The sequence below is a fragment of the Diabrotica undecimpunctata genome, chromosome 4, assembly GCF_040954645.1.
Source record: "Diabrotica undecimpunctata isolate CICGRU chromosome 4, icDiaUnde3, whole genome shotgun sequence".
In the NCBI taxonomy this organism is placed as follows: domain Eukaryota; kingdom Metazoa; phylum Arthropoda; class Insecta; order Coleoptera; family Chrysomelidae; genus Diabrotica; species Diabrotica undecimpunctata.
Genome location: NC_092806.1, coordinates 92,284,310 through 92,290,998, shown reverse-complemented (window position 1 = coordinate 92,290,998; position 6,689 = coordinate 92,284,310).

The following is a 6,689-nucleotide window of genomic DNA, read 5'->3' as shown; positions in this document are numbered from 1 at the left end:
AAATTTATCAAAATCAAATTTTCGTGAAGATGTAAGAGGTAAAATTAGTGCATCAATTAAAAATTTTGTGATAAATCCTAGAATGTCGATATACCACAAGATCTGGTATTTTTCAGATTTTAGCAATTCATATAATTCGCCCTATGTAAATGGGTATAAAACCATTTTTGTTGTTGAGTTATCGTTAATAATATTATAAAGTACATGTAGGACCTTACAAAGTGAAATTTGAAAAAATATGATCGATACATGAAATTGAGGTATTTGCCACTCTAGTTGGCCAAAGGACATTATCAGTTAACTGATACAGTGCAAAAAAAGTTTATTGCAGTTAGAATTAGTTTTATAATATATATTGGCTATATATGTTAGGTTTGACAATCTTCCCCAAAACCGCCTTTAAGGAGATTCAAATAAACAATTATCAGAACGAGATCTATATCAGTTTAACAATACATAGGGTAAAGTGTGCAAATCGCGGTCACCTAAGAAGAAAATTTAATATAAAAAAAAGTAAAACTGTGAATCAAATTTAAGGCGTCAACTGGTCATTTGGGGTTTTAACTTATAGCAAGACACATTCAATTTAAAAAATCAAAAATTTTTGTCTTTGACAGAGACAAAAAATAAAAAAGTATCTTTGACCGGTATTGTCACCATATATGGACAATACCGGTCATGAGTGTGGGTAATGCCAGTCAATTTGTTTGTGTTATTAAAATAAAAATCAATATCTATTTAACAATTTTTTATTATAAAACGATTAACGAATGTGCCTTAATGGGTAATAATTCAAGTAAATCAGTAAGAAAGCTGAAAGATATATTATATTACAAAACAAAAAAAAAAATAACAAAAATATGTGTTTTAATGTAAAAATGGTTGACAGTCATCGCAGGTATAACCCTCTGCAGAATCCCATCCACTGCACTCTGAATGGACCCATCTTGAGCAAAAGATACATCTAAACCACATTTCATTGTTTTTGCCAAAAAAGTTTATTGCAGTTAGAATTAGTTTTATAATATATATTAGCTATATATGTTAGGTTTGACAATCTTCCCCAAAACCGCCTCTAAGGAGATTCAAATAAACAATTATCAGAACGAGATCTATATCAGTTTAACAATACATAGGGTAAAGTGTGCAAATCGCGGTCACCTAAGAAGAAAATTTAATATAAAAAAAAGTAAAACTGTGAATCAAATTTAAGGCGTCAACTGGTCATTTGGGGTTTTAACTTATAGCAAGACACATTCAATTTAAAAAAATCAAAAATTTTTGTCTTTGACAGAGACAAAAAATAAAAAAGTATCTTTGACCGGTATTGTCACCATATATGGACAATACCGGTCATGAGTGTGGGTAATGCCAGTCAATTTGTTTGTGTTATTATTAAAATAAAAATCAATATCTATTTAACAATTTTTTATTATAAAACGATTAACGAATGTGCCTTAATGGGTAATAATTCAAGTAAATCAGTAAGAAAGCTGAAAGATATATTATATTACAAAACAAAAAAAAATAACAAAAATATGTGTTTTAATGTAAAAATGGTTGACAGTCATCGCAGGTATAACCCTCTGCAGAATCCCATCCACTGCACTCTGAATGGACCCATCTTGAGCAAAAGATACATCTAAACCACATTTCATTGTTTTTGCCAAACTCGCTGCAAACCAGGCATCTATCTTCGTCTGCATCGTCACTGTCATCACATGGTATATCGATATCCCATTCCGAAGAACTAGAATCAGACACCTTTCTCTTGTAATGAGGTTTCTTAGTTTGTACTTGTTTTCGTCTTATTTGTATTTTGTCCTTTCTGAGATTTTTGGGTATTTAATTTAGTTTTTCCTTTTTCTTGAATTTTCTTTACCTTTTCCTGTTTTTTCTTCTAACTCTTATTTAAAAGGCGTAGATGTCAGGATTTTGGCATGCTGTTTTTTTTTCTGGTTATACTCTTTCTTACAGCGGAATTTGTAATATACGTAAGTTCTTTAAATGATGTGAAACTAGTAGAAGGTCCCGGAATAGGATCCATTGCTGTTGTTTCAACCTGATTTTTATTTATAGGTGGCAAAGTTTGAGATGGGTTTGTATTGTAAATTTCGGCTGGTATGGCTTCATTGTTATCTTGGACTTCAACAAGCGATTGGGTTTGTAATGTTGTAGCAGCTAAGAAATCTTGATCTGTAAATACTTTTGGGTTGAGTGGGAAAATGCCAGCGCATTTAAAGCCAGATTATCCTTTACTTATGGTCGCTATTGTAGAATGTGCTCTATTAAACAGACCGGCAAAATCATATGTCGTGATATTTCGCATAAAATGTGTTTTAATAAACAAATTACATTCATTTCGATATTCAGCTTTAAGAGACCCATAAAAAATAATATCCAAAGGTTGGATCTTGTGAGATGAATGAGGCGGAATTGAGGTGGAATGAAAGCAGAGAAATATTATTTGCAATATTCATAAACTTTTATTGATATGTGGCTGGAATGGTTATCTGTAATTAGAAGAACTGGTGAGGTTTCACTGGGTTTTGAGTATTTGTGGAAGTGTTGCAACCATTCTTAAAATAAACCATCAATCCAACCATTATTTAAACATTTATATAATGCCTCCGGAGGTCAATCTTTTTCTAAAGGAGGTGTCAGTCGCGTCCGCGGAAAAGGGTGGAATGTATCCCCCAGCGGCATTCATGGCACACATAACTGATGTTTCTACCCCTCCCTCCACTGGTTGCAAAGCCCACCCTTTTCTGGCCTTTGATAGCTAAAATTTTTCCAGGATCCTGAGCTGTACTAATTCCCGTCTCATCGTCATTGTATATTTGTGTTGGACCAAATTGATATTTTGTCATTAAACTTTCTAATAGCTTAAAAAACAGGTCCACTTCTTCTTTATTAAAAGCTGTTAATCTGTTTAGACTCGTGCCTTCTGCTTTGCGTATGGATACTGTTGGATTTCTGCGAAGAAAACTTCGTAACCACTCGACACCAGCTAATCCTAAGCAGACGTTAAAATTATGTTTAATACTGTTTCTTTCAGAAAACTCAAATGCTAATTTTTTCAGTTCTTTTGCTGTTACGCCATAAAAAATAGAAGCTAAATATTTTATTTGTCCGGCTATTTCAGCTTCTTGCCCGGCAGAAAATACTGATTTTCTACCTAATGACGCACCTTGAAGATTTTTATTTTTTATTCTTTCTTGCAATCTCGAAAAAGGGATAGCATATGCTTTTGCTGCTTTTCGCATAGTCATTTCACCATTTCGATAAGCTAAAATAGCTTTTTCTAAATCCTGATAAACTGCGTTAGGCTTTCACGGCCATCGTCTAACTTGTTAAACTGTTTGTTCTGGCTGTTAGGCCGTTGTCTTCTGAGATTAGTTCTCGACGTTTCGCCAACACTAGGAGTTGGCATCTTCTGGAGATGTTACTGCTTCCCTTGTAACCTGAAAATGACGCCAACTACGGAGGCAATATTTATATTTCCCACTCGCCTCCCCTCCACTGGTTTCGGCTTGAGGGGTCGTGTCGTCGTCTATTACAAACTATGTCTACTAAATAAATACTATGGCCGTGGCTCCCGCTCTCGTTTTCGATGTCAATAAAGATCTTTCCATCGTACCTGATTACGATGATAACCCTAATGAACTTCACAACTTCATTGAAGTTACTACAATGCTTCTTAATCATTTCATAGTAATCATAATAATAAGAGCTCGAGAAGTCATTTCCGTATATGGGTGTAAGGATTGGCCCACAATAAGGACCACACTAATTCAAAATTTTGCCGATCAACGTAATGAAATTTCACTTACAAGAGTACAACATACGATCAATGAGGCCTACAAAGCTTGCTTTCGCCCTTCAATTCATCCATGAAGAAAACATTATTAGATATTTGCAGAAAACAACCAATTTTTCATTGCCAAATAAGATTTCTACCCACACACAACCCCAAAGACAGCCGCAGTTCACAACACCACTACAATGGCAACAACCCATGCCCAGGCCACAGTTACATCAACCATTTTTCGGAAGTAATCCAGCACCGTCCCGACCAACATTTACCCCAAGATGGCCAATACAATCTGCTCGATTCCAACCACTAAGGCAACAATTCATAGCAAACACACAACCTCCAAGACCTAACCCATGGGCAAGCTGACCACAACAGTACAAACCAACCCCGATGTCTGTAAGTATACGCCGAACGGGACATAACAGAGGTTCAAGCTTCAGAAACTTTAGGCCACAGCCACCACACACGCCAAAGTTCACCGTAGAAGAGTTGTTTAATATTGAACAAGACGTACCGATGCCTACTATGGAGAACTACCACGTAGAAGATTATCAAAATGTCCAATACGAAGAAGAAGACGATGTAAATTTTCCAAAACTCCAGGAGGAAAACGAAGAAACGTAATTGAACTCAATTCCTATTCCGACAAAAAGAACTTCCATATATCGAAATTAAAAATCCTCCCCTTAAACTTCTTCTTGATACAGGGGCAACCAAATCATTTCTTAACCCCAAAATTGCATCCAAATTTTATAAAAATTTTATCAAACATGAACCGTTTGTAGTCAGTTCAATATTTCAAAACCATTCACAGAAATATTGTGCTGAAATTTCAATATTTCCAGAATTTAACTCTAATATTAATTTAAAATTCTACCTTTTTAAATTCCAGAAACATTTGATGGTCTAATCGGCCCGATAACTTAAAACTTCTACAAGCACATGTTAATTTCTCAGCATCTACACTAACTACAGCACACTCCGTTCTCCCTATCTTTTATTATGAAACCAATAAAACACAATTTTATACAATTCAACTGGAACCCAGAACAATCACACAAGTACGACTTCCAGTAAAACAAACAAACGGCACCATACTTATACCAAAACAAGAAGGGGCCATTCTAAGAGAAACTCTCAGTGAAGCCTGCAATCAACTAGCCTGGACCGAAATGATCAACACGAAGCTATTCAAGTAGCACTCACCGATCCTGTTAGAAGCAATCCAATAGATCTTCATGAATATCACCTGTACACTTCCAAGGCATTATCAACCCTAAAACATTGTCAGTGACCCTCGTCATCTCCAATTTGGGTCGTACCAAAAAAACTAGACGCCTCTGGAAAAATTAAATGGAGAATCGTAGTCGATTACAGAAAGATAAATGAGAAGACTATAGACGATAAGTATCCAATCCCAAATATCACGGACATCCTTGATAAACTCGGACGCTGTCAATACTTTTCCACCCTTGATCTAGCCAATGGATTTCACCAAATAGAAATGGCAGAGGGAGATATACAGAAAACAGCATTTAACATGGAAAATGGCCATTATGAATACCTTAGAATACCTTTTGGTTTACCGTCTACATTCCAGAGAATAATGGACAATGTGCTTAAAGGACTCATAGGAGAAATCTGCGTAGTATACATGGATTATATCATCGTATACTCAACCTCACTTCAGGAACACATGGTCAACCTTAAGAAAATCTTTGAAAGAATACGAGAAACTAGGTTCAAGATACAGATAGATAAATGCGAATTTTTAAAAAAAGAAGTTGAATTTTTGGGTCACGTCGTAACTCCCGAAGGAATAAAACCAAATCCAAGCAAAATTAAAGCCATCATAGACTATCCCATACCAAAGACTACCAAGGAGATTAGAGGATTTCTCGGACTACTTGGATATTAAAGAAAGATCATTAAGGATTTCGCAAAAATAACAAACCGCTCACCTCATTTTTGAAGAAAGATGCCAAGATAGAACACACTGAACAATTCCTCAACTGTATCAAAATCTGCAAGAACCTGTTAACCAACGAACCACTTCTACAATATCCGGACTTTAAGAAGCCTTTCAATCTCACCACAGATGCAAGCAACCTTGCTATAGGACACAGGGTCCTGTAGGACAAGACAAACCCATTGCATATGCATCAAGAACACTGAACGAGACCGAGCTTAAATATTCCACCATCGAAAAGGAAATGCTTGCAATCGTATGGGCTACTAAATATTTTCGACCTTATTTATTTGGAAGAAAGTTTAAAATTCTCTCAGATCACCGACCAATTCAATGGCTATTCTCTTTAAAGGATCAGAACTCGAAACTTGTTAGATGGAGACTAAAACTGGAAGAATTCGATTATGAAGTCATATACAAAAAAGGAAAATCCAATATGAACGCTGATGCATTATCCCGTGTCGAAATCCACACTAAAGAAGTAAGTATCATTGACGAACACGTAGAAGAAATAATAAGTCTATTATCCAGAAAAGAAGATGACAACATATCCATGATCAACCATCCAAACTTAGTATGCGATCCAGATGAAGATGATCCTATGGTTAACTTAGAATTAGACTTAGATTAACGAAATTATCAAAGAAAAACAAACATCCGGTCTAACTGCAGAAGAAATGAAAGTAATAGACGAACTTCTACAAGAAGAAAACAAAAAGATTGAAAGTCAGCCAACAAAATCGCTATACCAATAAGACAACAACACAGATGGTACCCAGCTTTCTACAGAGGAAAACCCAACACTCGGAATCCAATCAGCGAAAGACCACTGAACTGTTACAACAACCAAATCATATTCAAATTAGTAAATTACAATCCTGCAAAAACTATAACAGAACAGTG